Genomic DNA, 18,953 nt, shown 5'->3' with positions numbered 1-18,953 from the left:
ACAATACGGGACGCCTGGGTGGCTCAGTTGGTTGGATGACTGCCTTCGGCTCAGGTCATGATCCGGGATCGAGTCCCACATCGGGCTCCCAGCTCCATGGGGAGTCTGTTTCTCCCTCTGACCTTCTCCTCGTTCATGCTCTCTCTCACTGTCTCTCTCTCAAGTAAATAAATAAAATCTAACAAAAAAAAAAAAAAAAAAAAAAAAAGAAATACAAACAATATAAGAACATATTATGAGCAACTATACACCAGCAAATTTGACAATCTGGAAGAAATGGGTGCATTCCTAGAGACGTATAACCTACCAAAATTGAACCAGAAAGAAATAGAAAACCTGAACAGACCCATAACCAGTAAGGGGATTGAAGCAGTGATCAAAAATCTCCCAACAAACAAGATCCCAGGGCCAGAAGGCTTCCCAGGGTAATTCTACCAAACATTTAAAGAATAATAATACCTATTCTCCTAAAACTGTTCCAAAAAAATAGAAATGGAAGGAAAACTTCCAGACTCATTTTATGAGGCCAGCATCACCATGATCCCCAAACCAGACAAAGATCCCATCAAAAAAGAGAATTACAGACCAATATTCTTAATGAACAAAGATGCAAAAATTCTCACCAAAATACTAGCCAATAGGATCCAACAGTACATTAAAAGGATTATTCACCACGACCAAGCAGGATTTATTCCAGGGCTGCAAGGTTGGTTCAACATCTGCAAATCAATCAGTGTGATACAATACATTCATAAAAGAAAGAACAAGAACTCTCAACAGATGCTAAAATAGCTTTTGACAATTACAACATCCCTTCTTGATCAAAATTCCTCAAAGTGTAGGGATAGAGGGTACATATCTCAATATCATCAAAGGCATCTATGAAAAACCCACAGTGAATATCATTCTCAATGGAGAAAAAATGAGAGCTTTTCCGCTAAGGTCAGGTACATGGCAGGGATGTCCATTACAACCACTGCTCTTCAGCAAAGTACTAGAAGTCCTAGCCTCAGCAATCAGACAAAAAAAAGGGAATTAAGGGCATCCAAATCAGCAAAGAAGAAGTCAAACTATCACTCTTTGCAGATGATATGATACTATATGTGGAAATCTCAAAAGACTCCACTCCAAATCTGCTAGAACATGAACAGGAATTCAGTAATGTGTCAGGATATAAAATCAATGCACAGAAATCAGTTGCATTTCTCTACACCAACAACAAGACAGAAGAAAGAGAAATTAAGGAGTCAATCCCATTTACAATTGCACCCAAAACCATAAGATCCCTGGAATAAACCTAACCAAAGAGGCAAAGAATCTATACTCAGAAAACTAGAAAGTACTCATGAAAGAAATTGAGGAAGACACAAAGAAATGGAAAAATGTTCCATGCTCCTGGGTTGGAAGAATAAATATTGTGAAAATGTCTATGCTACCTAAAGCAATCTACACGTTGAATGCAATTCCTATCAAAATACCATCCATTTTTTCCAAGAAATGGAACAAATAATACTAAAATTTATATGGACCAGAAAAGACCCCGAATAGCCAGAGGAATGTTGAAAAAGAAAGCCAAAATTGGTGGCATCACAATTACAGAATCCAAGCTCTATTACAAAGCTGTCATCATCAAGACAGTATGGCATTGACACAAAAATAGACACATAGATCAATGGAATAGAATAGAGAGCCCAAAAATAGACCCTCAACTCTATGGTCAACTAATCTTCGACAAAGCAGGAAAGAATGCCCAATGGAAAAAAGAGAGTCTCTTCAACAAATGGTGTTGGGAAAATTGGACAGCCACATGCAGAAGTATGAAACTGGACCATTTCCTTATACCACCCATGAAAATAGACTCAAAATGGATGAAGGACCTCAATGTGAGCAATGAATCCATCAAAATCCTTGAGAAGAACACAGACAACAACCTTTTTGACCCCAGCCACAGCAACTTCTTCCTAGGTACATTGCCAAAGGCAAGGGAAGCAAGTGCAAAAATGAACTATTGGGACTTCATCAACATCAAAAGCTTTTACACAGCAAAGTAAACAGTCATCAAAACCAAAAGACAAGATATGAAGATATTTGCAAACAACACCTCAGATAAAGGGCTAGTATCCAAAATCTATAAAGAACTTATCAAACTCAACACTCAAAGAACAAATAATCCAATCAAGAAATGGGACATGAACAGACATTTCTGCAGAGACGACATCCAGATGGCCAACAGACATGAAAAAGTGCTCCACATCATTCGGCATCAGGGAGATAGAGATCAAAACCACAATGAGAAAGCACCTCACACCAGTCAGAATAGGCTAAAATTAGTAAGTCAGGAAATGACAGATGCTGGTGAGGATGCAGAGAAAGGGTAAACCTCCTACACTGTTGGTAAGAACGGAGGCTGGTGCAACCACTCTGGAAAACAGCATGGAAGTTTCTCAAAAAGTTGAAAATAGAGCTACCCTATGACCCAGCAATCTCACTACTGGGTATTTATCCAAAAGATACAAATGTAGTGATCCAAAGGGGCACGTTCACCCAAATGCTTATAGCAGCAAAGTCCACAATAGCCAAACCATGGAGAAACTAGATGTCCACCAGCAGATGAATGGATAAAGAATATGTGGTATATATATACACAATGGAATACTGTGCAGCCATCAAAAGAAATGAAACCTTGCCATTTGCAACAACGTGGGAACTAGAAGGTATTATGCCTAGCAAAATAAGTCAATCAGAGAAAGACAATTATCATAAGATCTCCCTGATATGAGGAAATTGTGAGGCAACATGGGGATTTAGGGATAGGAAAAGAATAAATGAAACAAGATGGGATCGGGAGGGAGACAAACCATAAGAGACTCTTAATCTCACAAAACAATCTGAGGGTTGCCAGCGGGGAGGAGGTAGGGAGAGGGTGGGTGGGTTATGGACATGGGGGAAGGTATGTGCTATGGTGAGTGCTGTGAAATGTGTAAACCTGGCGATTCACAAACCTGTACCACTAGGGCTAATAATACATTATATGTTAATAAAAAAAATTTTTTTAAATCACATGAAAAAAGAATTAATACAGTTCTACATAAATTGTGTCCAAATGGACAGGATAATAAATTCCAGTGATGTTAACCACATATAATAAATTGAGATTTCCATAATTACAAAGCATAGAAAACACATTAGCTCTTTGAACTTCAATTTCTTCATCTACATTGGTTATCTCATAATTCCTGTTCTTTGTTACCTCCATCATAACTAAGCAAATCAATATATCTGTATACATTAAGCAATGTAATGAATATTTTAAGGAGTTTATGAGTCTGATACAGGGGTAAATAATACTTAAATAAGAAAAATCCCCAAAACACTGAACCACCTGGTCTACCAGAGATAAGAAAAATATGGTTGATTTAAGATCCAAGGTTAAGGCACTCACAGAAGTTTGGGGAACAGTGCAATGGTTTGAACTCAGATGGGCTTACGCTTCCCACATCAGTACTCTGCTTACGGACTCCAAATATGCACACACATAGATTCCAACAATTCTTACCACTAAAGATTAAGCAGTAGTAATTCAGAGAACAAATTTTAGGAACCATGTGACTGGATAGTCTTTATCTTACAGATGCCAGAACTGAACCTCAGGTGTGCAACTTAAGGGACACAGCATCACAGACCAATCTCCTTGTAAATAGGGAACTAGAACTAGGGTCTATTGACTTAGAGCCCCATTAGTTAACACAGGTCTCTGTGTCTAATGTAGTGGCATACAAAGACAAGGTGGCTAGAGCAGGCAATAACAGGATGTACTGTCTACACAGAAATTAAGAGGAGTAATAAAATGGACTACAATTCAGTGTGTTTCTAATTATCCCCCTGCACCATTAGCTCTAAATAATTACAAATGCCAAAATACTACACCCGTCAGGGTGTCAACATCCTAAATAATTGTTGAGAATATGGTTTAGTTTTAATACTGGATGCATAAACTTCAAAACTGCACATTTTATCCTTCAATAAACACTGTGTACTACATGCAAGCAGACCTGGAAAATTCCCAGATGCTCAGTGAGTTCCTTACACACTTAGGCTCATTTCATATATCAAAACCTAGTTAGACTATAATAAGCTGATAAGAGAGTAAATAGGCCTTTTGGGTAACAACTCGCCTTTGAAGATAATATAAGTATCGCTTTTTGGCTTTCTGGCTAAGATCAAGTCGGAAGATAATTTGAGTATATTCACCCCTGCTTCTAAACTGGGTTTCATCATAAAATAAGTAAGATCATAGTTGGGAAGACATTCAACAAACCTTTCAACAAACATTTCTGGGGACAGGAAAATTTCACTATGACAATTTTTTTTTTTTAATGTGGAAATTTTCCTAAAGATAATACTTATTTTTGTTTTGTTATGTTTTTTGTTTGTTATATATTTTGTTTTGTTTTGTTTTGTTATGGCTTACCATAGAAGAAACCATGAAGGCTCACCTAAGCTGATCACAGTGAAATACAATGTCTAATGACCTGTCTTCTCCAGTCTGGTCTCCATATTCTGTCAGAGGACAGCCTGAAATAACTCATGTAAACACAAATACACATACTCGCCTGCCCCTGCATGTCTGTAGGTACATGTATTTTTTGACAGTATTTCACATTACTTGAAAAAATTTTCTGGACTTTACAACAGGATCATTAACTTACTATTTATTTAAACGATATTATAAAATTACCTCCTTATTTAAAACTTTTATAATTTTTTAATCTAAACATTCCAGCTGCCATTTTTTTTTTTTTTAAGTATCTGTGTCACCCTTCAGTCTATTCACAGTGGGTTATCCAGACAGATTCTTCTCAGTTTAGAATTTTTAATTTAGACTTTGCAAAGTCCATAAGCACAATCAGGCTGGATATAATTTTCTATATGTGCAAATTTTCTTGAAAGAGGATCTGTAGCTGTCACCACATTCTCAGAGGTTGGAAATCCTGAAAAGTTGGTAAGTCAAAACCACCAAATACCATTAATTCCTAGATTCTAAGTGGAAATACAGTTTCGTCTATTAAATGTAGGTGGTAAGTACATGGGACATGAAACATTTTATCTTTTGCCTATTTCAAATAGTTCATAAGCAAATTCCTAAGAATGAATTTCCATAAGACAAAAGCAATCAATAAAATTTTAAATCATAACACTGTAATAACATTTTAGAGAAAGGTGCTAATGAATATGTGGAGCTTAACTACCCAAATAGGTGGATATGAGAATAAAACATCTACACTACAGTCTACATTTCTATGTTAACCCATTGCAAAATACTTAAAAGAACCGAAGCTTCCACCGCTGTGTCTTGGGAAGAGCCATCATTAAAGCCCCGGGTACCCTGTGTGTGGGTGCTGAGACCTTTGTGAGGCTTCATTTCACTTCGCAGCAAAATGTATGCCTTAGAAAAGGGCTGCCACAGAGAATCAACTCAAAGCTGCCTGAATTAAAAGTAGCTTGCCCCTGTTTTTTAAAAAATTAAGTGATTTCTTTTTTGATAAATTGAGTACTTCCATTTACTTAATAATGAAGTAATTCTGTTCAGTTTCTCTGTACAAGTGAAGTCTTGACAGAGACAGAGACACAGAGAAAAGCACTAGCACTTGCATTTCTGATTAAAGGAAGCAAAATCCAATCCCCTACACAATAAAATCACCATTACTATCTTGCACTTAATTTAATCAGCATAGCTAAATTTACTGATGACTAGCTTCATGCATTAGAGAATTATTAAAAGGTGTCTTAAATGCCCAGGTCACTTAAATCACTATAAATTCTAAATCCACAACTTAAGGATCTTCCAATTCAAAGCAACATCAAATTACAGGATCTTTTATTTGTGACGTTTAAACAGGGAACAAACCAAAAATGAGTAAGGCATTTTTCCCCCTAAAAGATTATATTCTAGTAAGAAAAACATCCAAGATAAAACTTCTGTTAAAACTGAGGGGGAGGGGAAAAAAAAAAAAGCATGCAACCTAATACAGTGAAGTATTCATTACCCACCACCCAGATTTAATGGGGGGTTAAGCTTTGGTCATATCTCTTTCGCTTTTAAGGTAAAACACATGTGGGGGGAGCTGCCTGGGTGGCTCAGTTGGTTAACCATCCAACTCTTGATTTCAGCTCAGGTCATAATCTCAAGGCCATGGAATTGAGCCCCATGTTGGGCTCTGCACTGAGTCTGCTTTTCGCTCTCCCTCTGCTCTTCCTCCTGTTCATGCTTGCAAGCTCTAGCTCTAAAATAAATAAATAACATCTTTTAAAAAAATAAAGAGAAAAATAAGATGTTTGGTATTTTAAAGATGTGAGATATATTTACCCTTTATTTCCTTCACCTCAACCCCTTCCCACCAAATCATCATCCTAAAGTTGAGCTTATCCTTCTGTGAATGTACTTACAGCAATGTGTAGTATGTTCTATGCAGTTTTTACATCCAATGGAAAACACAGCTCTGCTTTAGTTCCTAAAAATTATTCTAGCCTTCTGTTAAACCCATTAGCAAGTATCAGTTATCAAAATTCCAGTACTTCCAAAAATTTTCTATTTTGGGTAAGTGTTTCAGTATCTGTGGATGATACAGGTTCAGAATTAATCCACAGAAAATGGGGGAAAAAAACCGTTACAGAGTTTAAAAAAATAATTAGGATGTTACCTTACAAACAAAAGCCATGAAAATATGCTTATTTTATACTGATTGTATTTTAGGTGGTGATTATGATTTTTACCCTTGATCTTAGCCAAAAGGCCGAGAAGCGATGTGATTATGATTTTTAAATTTTTTTAAATTATGGTTTGTTTACATCTAAGGTGTACTTTACTGACAAATGATATGACAGAGTAAAGCTACAATCATTATTTTACATTTGACTTTATCCTCATCTTTTTGTTATTGACTTTTATAAGATCCTCAACAACTGTTTCACCTATTGACATTTAAATCATTCTCTGTTCAAAGTCAATTATATCAGTACTCATGCAGATTCTTTTTTAATTGTTAATTGCCTATCTCTGCTATAATTTTATCAGTGGCTTTGTCTGTAATTACACTTAATACCCTTTTTATTAACTGTCTGAAAGTTTTTTTTTAATTTGTAATTAGTTTGCATTGTCTTTTCTTTGTATCCTTCCATATTGACCACTTTGGATTATGGGGAGAGGCCGATCAACAAAGATTAAAACAGTTTAAGTGATGCAATTAGATTCCCTTTATAGTAAATCAATTCATCAGTAAGTAATGTCACAAGTTTTTTTATTATGAAATACAAAGATGGACTTATGCTTTCTTTAGTTTGATTAGACTTCAGACACATTTCTTCCTGACCATAGGGCCCACAATCTTCCTTTTCTTAGAGCATTACTCTAGAAAATTTTAACTGCAAAGTCTTTGTCCCCTTTTACATACATATATATAAGTATATATGTATGTATATGTATATATATATACACACACATATATTTATGTGTGTGTATAAACATATACATACACACACACACACACACACACACACACTTTTTTTTTTTTTCCCTTCAAAAATCTCTAGGAAACTTTAGTGCTCGCTTTGGCAGCACATATACTAAAAATCTCCAGGAAGCTTTAGACCCAGGAAAAGTCTTTCTCAAGTACCTGGAAACCATCTTTTTGAAATGTAACCATCCAGGAAGATAACAACCCCATGTGCCAGTCTTTCTAGAAGCATAGGAGCCTAACTTCAGGGGGCAGTTAACTCCAAAGTCTGTATGGGCTAGAAGAGAATCTTTACATCCAGACAAGGCCAGTCAGCAAACTCAGGTGGCCTGCAATCTCCCCAGCGCACCATGCTCTTTAAACTCTCTTTCCTTTACTTGAATAACTCCTTGCCAGTTTAACTTGCCTAATACAATTTTTCTTCAAACAGTATTTCCTCCAATTCACTTTCCTAGTTGTCAGAACTCCTATAATTAATATTCTGCTAACCACAAATTCCTGTATTTCAGTATTAGGCAACTTGGAGAGCCCTACTGGTTTCTCTCACAGGTAAGTCAAGAAATCATGAAACAAATACAATGTCTTTATCAATGTACTTACTATTTAACTTCAATAGTTATGCAGCATTTTTATCACTCAAATAGCAAATGTCTGATTTTTAGAAACAGGTGCCCTGCTTCACCTTCTTTTTATCTGTAAAATCTAACATAATACCTACGGCATAAAATTTTTCTAAAAAATGTGTGATGTTCTCTGGTTGTGGCCATTTGATTCTTAGATTCTACAGTTTTGAAAAACAGCTAAAATATAATCACAAGTTATATTAAGTTCAATAGGTTTACTTGTGTTTCAGATGGCACAGCTATGCAAGAAGTGAAAATAACCTGTGTCCAGTTGTAGAGAACTGCCTGAGTAACTGATAATAAAAACATTCACTGGGATCACCTACAATATATACTTTAATATATTTAATTATGGAAAGGGCTAATTACAAAGCTGGGGCAGGAAATACACAAGGTGAGACCAGGATATTTTATTACTGAAAAGGGAGGCCATCAAGGTATTTGGGTCCTAACAAAATAGCATAGATTCAACTTGAAGAGGACAAAAATGGAACAATTTGAATACACAATTAATTAATTATATATATATATTATAAATATATAGGTATATATAATTTCATACTTACATATAAATAGAATATAATTATAGGATCAAATATACTAATATTAAAAACTTTTAAGGTCCTAATGATAATTTTAAAAAGGAAAAAGAAGGAAATCCAAAATCCAACTAATTTTATGAAGGCAAAGTATATTAGCTTCAACTCCTTATTCTGAAAATTATTTAAAAGGAAATAATTAAATATTTATCCTGACTTTCCTATACAAATTATTTCAGTGTAACCAACCAACTTAATTCATATATACATGTATATGTATATGGGGCACTGGGTGGCTCAGTTGGTTGAACCTCTTGATTTTGGCCCAGGGTATGGTCTCAGGGTCACAAGATCAAACCGCATGTCAAGCTCTGCAATGGGTGTAGAACCTGCTTAAGATTCTCTCTCTCCCTCTCGCTCTGCCTTTCTCCACACTCAAGTGCTCGCTCCCTCACTCACTCAAATTAGTAAATATTAAAAAATATATATATACATATATATATATATATGTATATATGTATACACACACACACACACACACACACACACACCTACATAGGTAAATTCCAACTAATACAAGCACAAGGATGAAGTTGGAAATCATTATGTTGTAAATGCTAGTGAAGTAAGTGCTTCAGACAGTGTTTATCAATATATTAAACCATTAGATGAAATGGTAGGATATTTACAAAGGAGAGTTCAAGATGCCACCACCTGAACCCAACAACCAATCTTTTCTAAAGATATGATAAGCAGACACTGCATGTAGGAAAACTCCATGCAAAATGGAGATTAAAACCCCTTTATGAAGTATTTTGCCAGAAAAAAAAAAATGTCTAATCTATATATTCAAGACTCTAGAACCAAACTACATTACAATAAAAACAAAATAGGAAAAGTTAACTGATGTAACAGAAAATCAAACAGACAAACCCAGAATGGAAATACCCTGCAAAACAACTATATTAATTTTCTGTGGCTGGTATAATAAATTACAAAAAAAACTTAGCGGCTTAAAGCAACAACAAATTTTTTGCATTACGGTCCTCTAAGTTAGAAGTTTGAAGTAAGTATCACTGAACTAAAGTCCAAATACTGGCAGTGGTGCATTCATTCTGGAGGCTCTAGCAGAGAATCCTTTTCTTGTCTTTTTTAGCTGACAGAAATAACCCAAATTCTTTGTTTTGTGGCCTCCTTACAGCACTTCCAAGTGATAGCAATATAACATTTCTCTGAATCTCCTCTCCTGCTTGTCTTCCACTTCAAAGTACCTTTGTGATTAACTGTGCACACCTAGATAACAAAGGAAACTCTTCCCACCTCAATATCCTTAACTTAACCACAACTGCAAAGTCCCTTTCTCCCTGTAAAGTAACATATGCACAGGTTCTGGAATTAAGATGTGGACATCTTTGGGGGCTACTATTCTGCTGAACTCAACAACTGACTCATTTTCTTTAATGAGTCAATAGCCTTAAAAAAGCTGAGAGGACAGATCATTGCTCTAAGTTTAGGTATATTTAACAGACCTAACAACAAAATATTATGTATGGTCCTTTTAAATACTAATCCAAACTTGAATAGATAATTTTATGAGGCGCAATGCTTGCACTGTGATCAAATGAGAAAATGCCCCTCTATTTTAGAGATAATCATTCCACAGTTAATACATTATGTGCCTTTCCATGCACTACATGCACATACATGCAGACACATTTGTTAAAAAACAAGAATGGATTTAAGTATGGTTATTACCTTGTGTAGTAATTATAGATAACTTCCTATGTTTATTTATCTATGTTTTATGACTAGGCTACAATAAGAATGTGTAATTGGAATGATTAGAATTAATGATGAAAATGAGAAACCCTACCAACAACGTAAGTTTATATATTCCAAGGTACAGAAAAGGAGAAGCTAACATGTACTGAGTATGTAGTTTGTGCCAGACACTATATCAGAAGCTCTGTGTGTATTTCTTATAATCATTATGGCAGTCACATGAGATTTACCCCATTATTCCCATTAGGTAAATTTCTCAGCATCATACTTGGAGCAAGTAATCAGTTGAGTTCTAAATCCCTCTCTGTCTGGTTTTGAATCCAATTATTTTTTGAAATGTTGTGCTGCCACGACTCCTTTTGCCCTGCACGTCGATCAACCTGGCTTATCAGAGACTGAACAGAAAGGGCTCCATTCATGGGTTCCAGCTATTTGTTGATCTAGAAGGCTGTGTCAGTTCATTGTGAACCCAAGCCTTGCACCATGGTTCTCAGGAAGCTTCAACAAACTTGCCATCCACTTAAGTGTCCTTTAAATGACATTGCCAAACATGCTCCTAGTCTTCTAGAGCAGCTGCACTCCAAGAATTACTCAGGACTCCCCCAGCCTGCTGGAACTCTGGGCTGTCCCACACAGCTGTACACTCAAAGAGAGATGGACTGAAAAACCACCTCCTCCCCACAAAGCAGTGGCATCTGGTCCCCGAAGTCCACTCACTGCTCCACTACTCTCCTGTTGGATGCAGAGCATCTGGGTGAGATCTCATCAGTCATGATGCTCCACAGAAAAACTGGTGTGCGTTTTACATAATCATAACAGGAAAAGGGAATACTGCCTGACAGAGGAAGTGTTAATGACAGAGAAAGCAGACTGCTTCTACTTATTTTGTGTTTGTTTTTATTTTCAATTTTTTTTCATTTTTATTTAAATTCCAGTTAACATACAATATAGTCTTAGTTTCAGGTGAAGAATTTAGTGATTTATCACTTATATACAACACCCAGTGGTCATCACAAGAGCATTCCTTAATGCCCATATAACCCATCCCCCCACCCAACTCCCCCACCAACCCTCAGGACAGAACCTGCCTCTTTTGCGAATCTTCAGACCTTTCCACCATCATTAATAGCTCAAAGAGCTCCTATAACACATTAAGTCTCAACCCAGCTATCACCTTCTCTGAGAAGGCTTTCTTAATTATCTCTCATGGAGAAAAAACTCTTGGCTCTATCTGCTTCTATAGCCCTACAGTCCTACTTTTGTCATCTCAGGTATGTATTCTTGCCCGTGCTTGCTAGACTGTGAACACCTAGAGGTCAAAGGCCCTCTTTTATACATAATTTTTAATAAGGGACGAGAACATACCTGGTGCTTTCTCAATATATTTTTGAATTTACTTGAAAAAAAAAATCATGGCAATCTTACGTCTACTTACTGCTCTCCTGATCATTCTTCTCACCTCAGGTTCTATGTTACTAGTGCCTTGGGTTTCTACACAAAGAATTACAATTGAATGACAAGATATGCTAAAGTAATTTGTGTGGAATCTAAGAGGAAGGCAGGAATTGGTCAATATTTCTTTTATAAAATACAATGAAGAGATGATTTTATTAACTTCTGACATAAGAGAAAGTATTATATTAACATAAGTGAAGCCCCCCCCATCTCTTATGAAAGATGCTGCCCAAACATAGTCCCACCACTATGGAAATACTGGAAGCATTACATGGAATTACACGCAGCTAATTCAAGCCAAATAATTCATAGCCCTGAAGTGATGCATTACAGTATTTATACTTTTTGTTGTTGCTAGCACAGGAAACACTGCTTCATTAAAAATGTATACAATGGTGATATGGGAAACAAATATCAACATAATCAGTTAGCAATTTTTTTAAATTGCTGCACTCCAGTTGAAGAACATTTTTCATCTGCGGGTATCCATAAATCAGAACCTGATGCTTTACAAAAAGGAGAACACTCAGGACAGGGTATGGGGGGACACACACACACACACACTCTCTCTCTCACACACACACACACACACAGTATAGGAGAACACATTGTAGAAGCTCAAAGTTTTAAAGGGCTACAGATAACATTTTCACCACTCTGCTTCCAGTCATTATATACTCAAACCAGAGTTACCAGTATTCTGCCAAATACAGGCTTAACTTAGAAAAACAATAGTTTGAAATTTAATAAAATTAACAGGACCTCTAAATTCTGAAGAGCCAAGCCAAGAGGTTAAATTCCTCAAGTTTCCTGAGATTAAACGGCCTCTCCTTTATATGCATTGATGGCCTTTTTCCACTCTAAGCAAAATCATGTTATCTAACTTAGGGACTCTTGGGAAACAGGTGCTATATACACCCAAACTGACAATAATGGGTTTTGATCTCATGATGAAACAATTTGAGTGGAAATGTACTCCAGAAGCAAAGTAGTCCCCACTGTAAGGACCACCTATACTGAGGGTGTAGAGGTGGATAAGACCCAGACAAATGGAAGCATCTCTTTTCACAATAAACTCCTGATTTTCTTCCACTCTAGCAATTTCCCCCATGTATTTCTTTCTACCAATTGCACTTCTGTGATTTCTAGGCTCCTAACAGCTCATCCATTCCACGAAAAGCATCACATATGTCACCTTCGTTGGCTATGCCCCTCCGACCCACAGCTGGAGTACAACTGTTTTACAACCTCCATGATCTAAACTCAACAAATATGACCAAAGTACTCACAGTCAAAATTAAAACACCTCTGGGAGGAGGAAGGGGCACCATGAAAGAGACTATCTTTCAGGAAGTCTCCCACTGGGAAAGACCATCACTCTTCAGCTGAACATCAGTGCAGGGATTTTCTAGAGCTCATGTCCAACACAAGAGCCACTGATCACATGTGATCACAAGAGCCACTGATCACAGTGATCACAATGATCACTGATTATATGAAATGAGGCTCATTCTATAGCTTGAAATGATAGTGTACCACATTAATCTAATCAAATAAAATAAATTATTTTTACTACTTCCATCCCTGCCTGGAGAGCTCAGAAGTTCCCACTCTGTTCTATCAACAAGTAAAAATCTGAAAAACTAAAAAACTGACAATTCTTAGCTTCACAAAGTAAACCACTGCCCTCAAAAGACAAAAAGGTGAAAACAGAGAATTCCAATCCACTTAAGCAGAAACCCCTGAAGAAAAAACAAAAAACAAAAACATTGTCAGCTAGGGAAACCTAAACTGTAATTTATGGATTATTGGAGGATCAGGGTACACTAGTCTAGAGGTTAAAAACCCCAATAAGACCAGTCATAGGGAGACCCCCACACTTCGGGTTTTGCCTTCAGGAGTTCAAGCAGTGATAATCTGTGGGGGGGGGGGTAAAAAAATGTTTTTTCCTCATGCTTTTATCAAAAAGAAAGGAAAAAGGAGCCATTTTTAAAATATTCCAGGTCCTTCAATTCTTATAAGGCCTGCCCTCAGAAAAAATTATTCTAACAAAACCTACCCTACTAGGGTTTTAACAGAGCTTAAACTATCTGGAAGGAGGGAAATGCCCAGGCACTGCTAGCCTTCCACACAAAAGGAAATATCCAATTCCAAGCTTCTTCTAGCCATTGAGAATGGGCCATTGAGAATCTGGACCACTGAGAATCACTGGTGAAGTGCACAATTCAAGGACTCGGGCTCATCAAACAATCTGAGACCTAATCATAAAACCACAGAATGCTTCCCCTCACCTCACCGCTATGTACATTGCTAAGAGTCTAATTATCTTCCACCCTGTACATTACACCCATCTTGCATCAAAAAATTACAAAGCATACTAAAAGCTAAAAATAAAACAAAACAAACAAACAAAAAAAACAAACCCACAGTCTAAAGAGATTAAGCAAGCATGAGAACCACACTCAGATATGGAAGGAATGTTGAAATTATCAAACTAAGATTTTAAAATATATATTATATTTAACATGCTTTTCAGTTTTGGAAGTTTCTATTGTTATATCCAAAAGCTCAGAATCTCTCCTCAGCCATGTCCAGTCTACTAATGAGCCCATTTTAAAGTATTCTTCAAGGCTCCACTATGCTTACAAACTCCAACGTTCCTTTTTTATTCTTTCTTAGAATTTCCAACTCTGCTTACATCATTTTTCTTGCACATTATCCACTTTTTTTTATCAAACCATTACCACATTTTTTTAAATCCCTGTTTGAAAATTTCAACATTCCTGATTCCTGTCATATCTGACTCTGGTACTTATGCTTGTTTGTTCTCCTTCAACTGTATTTTACTGCCAATGTAAATCAATAATATGATACACCACATAAACAGAATGAAAGATTAAATTACATAGGCAGCTACAAAAATGCAAAAAAGCTCTTTACAAAATATAACATCCTTCCAAAATAAAAAAGTTTTAACAAACTGGGTATAAAAGGAACAAATCACAACATAAAGAAGGCCAAATATGACAAGCTCCATCAAATATCATATGAATAGTGCCAAGTTTTTAGTGAGATATAAGTGACATATTATATTAGTTTCAAATGTACAACATAACTCAATATATGTATATGTCTCAAATAATCACATTAGGCCTACTTAACAACCATCACCACACAGTTACAATTTTCTTTTCTGGTCCTGAGAAATGTATTGTATGGATTGAGATTTCTGTGATTTGTCCTATATAACCAACCACCTCAACCTGCATGTACACAGGCAGGCTAACCAATATTTTTATGAGACTTGTGCTGCATAAGTGACCTCGGCAGACTGATTAGTTGACATTAGCAAGCCTCCAGGTCAGAATTGGTCCTTCTGGTCTCGATGTCAAGAGCTATAAATTTTGCCTTGCATCTCCTCCAACTCCAGGATGGGCTGGCCCTTGCAATGGAATCCAGGATGGAAGCAAGCACAACTAGCCCAGGGTCCTTGAATAAGTTAAGACATGGTAACACAGGGATGCCGTTCTCTTCCAACTGTAGGTTGGATGTTTTAAGTTCCTGATTTGATGTAACTCTGTCTTATCTCCTTTCCAGCTAACTAATGCCCTCAACCATTGCAGATTTCCCTTTTCTTCTTTCTGTTTCTATTATAGTTTTACTTATGAAAAAGTGTTTTTTCCCCTTCAAAACTCAGAGTATGGCTGCCATAAATCATTTATTTAGAACAAGAACTTTTAAGATCTACTCTCTTAGGAACTTTGAAATATGCAATAGAATATTATTAACTATAGTCATCATGCTGTGCATTACATCCCCAGATGATATCACCATATCCTGTATGAATATGAATAAAATCCTGTAAAATCCTCACTAAAAAGCTGTTAAAATTAATATAGGAATTTAGTGGTTTCAAGATGCAAAATCAACAAAGAAAACCCACTTGAATTTCCACACACTAACAATGGACTATCTCCAAACGAAATACAGAAAACAATCCCATTTACAATCACATCAACAACAATAAAATACTTAAGAATGAGTCTCACCAAGGAAAAGAACTATATTCCAAAAACAGACATTAATGGAAGAAATGGAAGAAGATACAAATAAATGGAAAAAAATCTATATTTATAGATCAGAGGAGTTGTTATTGTTTCTATGTCTATGTTCTCTAAATCCATCTATCAATTAAATGCAGCCCCTATCAAAATTCCAATGGCATTTTTGCAGACACAGAAAAAAATCCTAAAATTCATAGAGAGCCTCAAAAGACTTCCAAGCAGCCAAAGCAATCTTGAGAAATGAATACAAAGGTGAAGGCATCACACTCTTTTTTTTTTTTTTTTTTTTCTTAAGGGTGGGAAAGGGCAGAGGGAGAAGGAGAGAAAGAATCTTAATCTTAACCAGACTCCACACCCAGCATGTAGTTTGATCTCAGGACCCTGAGATCATGACCTGAGCCAAAATCTAGAGTTGGACACTTAACTGAATGAGCCAACCAGGTGCCCCAGAAGGCATCACACTTTGATTTCAAACCATATTAAAACCATATTTAAAAGCTAAAGTAATAAAACTAGTATAACAGTAGCATTAAAAACAGGCACACAGACCAAAAGAATAGAACGAGAACCTAGAAATAAACTTCCCTTATAGGGTCAGCATATTTGACAACAGTGGTTTTGGGAAAACTGTATATTCACATGCAAAATATTAAATTTGGATCCCTATCTTATACCATTAACAACAACAAATCCTCAAAACAAATTAAAATCTTGAGACTTAAAACTGCACAACTCTTAGAAGAAAACAGGGGAAAAGCTCCATGAACTAGTATTAACAATGAATTTTTTGGATATAACACCAAAAATAGAAGCAACGAAAACATAAATAAGTAAGCACAACTAAAAAGCTCTAAAGAAATAATCAGCAAAATGAAAAGACAACTTACAGAATGAAAGGAAGTATTTGCAAAGCTTATTATCTGACAGGAGATTCATATCTAAAATATATAGAACTTACAGGGACACTTGGGTGGCTCAGTTGGTTAAGCATCTGCCTTCAGCTCAGGTCATGATCCCAGAGGCCTAAGATGGAGTCTGCATCGGGCTCCCTGCTCAGCCAGGAGCCTGCTTCTCCCTCTCGCTCTGTCTGCTGCTTCCTCTGTGGTACACTCTTTCTCTCTCTCTCTCTGACAAATTAATAAAAAAAAAAGAGAGAGAGAGAGAGAACTTATAAAACTCAATGGTGAGAAAAACAAACAGATGAAAAAACCCAAAACAATATCAATAAAAATGACAAGAGGACTTAAATAGACATTTTTGCAAAGACAACCAAATGGTCAGCAAGTACTTGAGAAGATGCTCCACATCATTAATCGTGTAAATGCAAACCCAACAATGAGAATGGCTATTAGAAAAGATACAACAGATAACAAATGCTGGCAAGAATGTGACAGAAAAGGAACCCCTGTACACTGTTGGTGGGAATATAAACTGGTACAGTCACATGAAAAACAGTATGAAAGTTTCTCAAAAAATTAAAAATAGAATTACCATATGATCCAGCAATCTCACTTCTGGGTATATATCCAAAGGAAGGAAAAGCACTCTCTTAAAGAGATACTACACTCCCAGGCAATCTCATGCTCCCTCAAGCATGATTCACATAGCCAAATCACGTAAACAACCTAAATGTCCACCAGTGGGTGAATGAGTAAAGAAAGTGCTATGTGTATATCTACATAATCAAGTCATAAAAAAGAAGGAAATCTTGCCATTTGTGACAACAGGGATGGACCTTTAGGACACCATGTTGGGTGAAATAAGACAAAAATAAATACTGTATGATCTCACTTACGTGTGGAATCTAAAAATACCAAACTCACAGAAACAGAGTAAACTCATGGTTACCAGAGCCTGGGAAACAGAGGAAATGTGAAGATTTTCATCAAGTGATACAAACTTCCACTAATAAGATGAATAAGTTCTAAGGATCCAAAGTACAGCATATTGACAGTTTAGAAAACATTTTGCCAATTTTTTACAAGATTAAACATACTTTTTACCATAATATTGTGTGTGTAGTTGAATTCAAAACAAAAAGACATTATTTATTATTATTTATATTTTAGCAATGCACATAAGATTGAGTTATTCCACAACAAAATAATTTTTGCATCATTCATTGGAGGAAAGAAATTTTGCCACTGTTCCAGAAGTCCTTTTTCAAAACTGCTAACCTGAATGAATGTTCCGTAACAATGCCACTTTCAAATAGGCTACTTTTGAAAGCAGAACCATTATAGGTGTCAATATTTATCTGTTTGATATGTATTAGCAGGTTGATTAATATTCTTATTAAAATAATATTTACTCATTTCATATTTTGAAATGTTAGTTGAATTTAACTATTTCTGATAATAGTGAAATACCATGTAGCAAGCACACTTCCCAACAAAAACAACTAGAAAACAGCTACCAAGGGAACTAGAAAATAAGAGGTCAGAATTCTGCAAAGAATTAAAGTTCACTGAAGTGAGCCTGGCAGAGAAGTGACTTATACTTTTCCCAGAACGCTTCTGCATTATATAGCACAGCAGACAGGCTAAGAAACTGAGCAGGGAGCATCGGCTAGAACATTTAGAATATGAGATAAACTTTCAGCATCTTACAGGGCTGGAAAGCCAAACATTAAAAATTCAGGACTACTGATCAGCCAGGATCTCCAGGGCAATAATTCCAGGGAGAAAGAAAGTGCATTAAGGTAAATATAATATATTTTGCTGTTTAGGCATTTACTGATTTGTAAGCAGCCTTGTGGCCAAAATGTTCAGAAAGTAAGCAGAATGTTGGCTAAGAATAGAACTTTTGGAAGATTCATGGGGCAAGGTTAACAAAAATTATCAATCAGAGCCTGCCAAGGTAAAGGGACTTTGGCATACAACCAAGACTTCCACAAAGGGCTCTGGTAGCTACAGCTTAGGAATAAGACGAGACCAGAACATGGATCATCTACCCAAACAAAACACTTGAGCCGAA

At 36.2% G+C, this 18,953-nt stretch overlaps 1 long non-coding RNA gene across 1 annotated transcript in view; it reads right to left on the bottom strand.

Annotated features, from left to right (window-relative positions):
- LOC309860992 overlaps window positions 1-17,100 on the bottom strand; it is an 81,897-nt gene extending 64,797 nt beyond the window's left edge. The window contains exon 1 of the long non-coding RNA XR_014309716.1: window positions 16,936-17,100. This is a non-coding gene — a long non-coding RNA (uncharacterized lncRNA). The remainder of the gene's footprint in view (window positions 1-16,935) is intronic.
- Between the last annotated feature and the right edge of the window lie 1,853 nt (window positions 17,101-18,953).

Source organism: Mustela nivalis (assembly GCF_964662115.1).
Source record: "Mustela nivalis genome assembly, chromosome: 3".
Lineage (NCBI taxonomy): Eukaryota > Metazoa > Chordata > Mammalia > Carnivora > Mustelidae > Mustela > Mustela nivalis.
The sequence above is the reverse complement of the archived record's forward strand: the minus strand, read 5'-3'. Positions and strand labels throughout refer to the sequence as shown.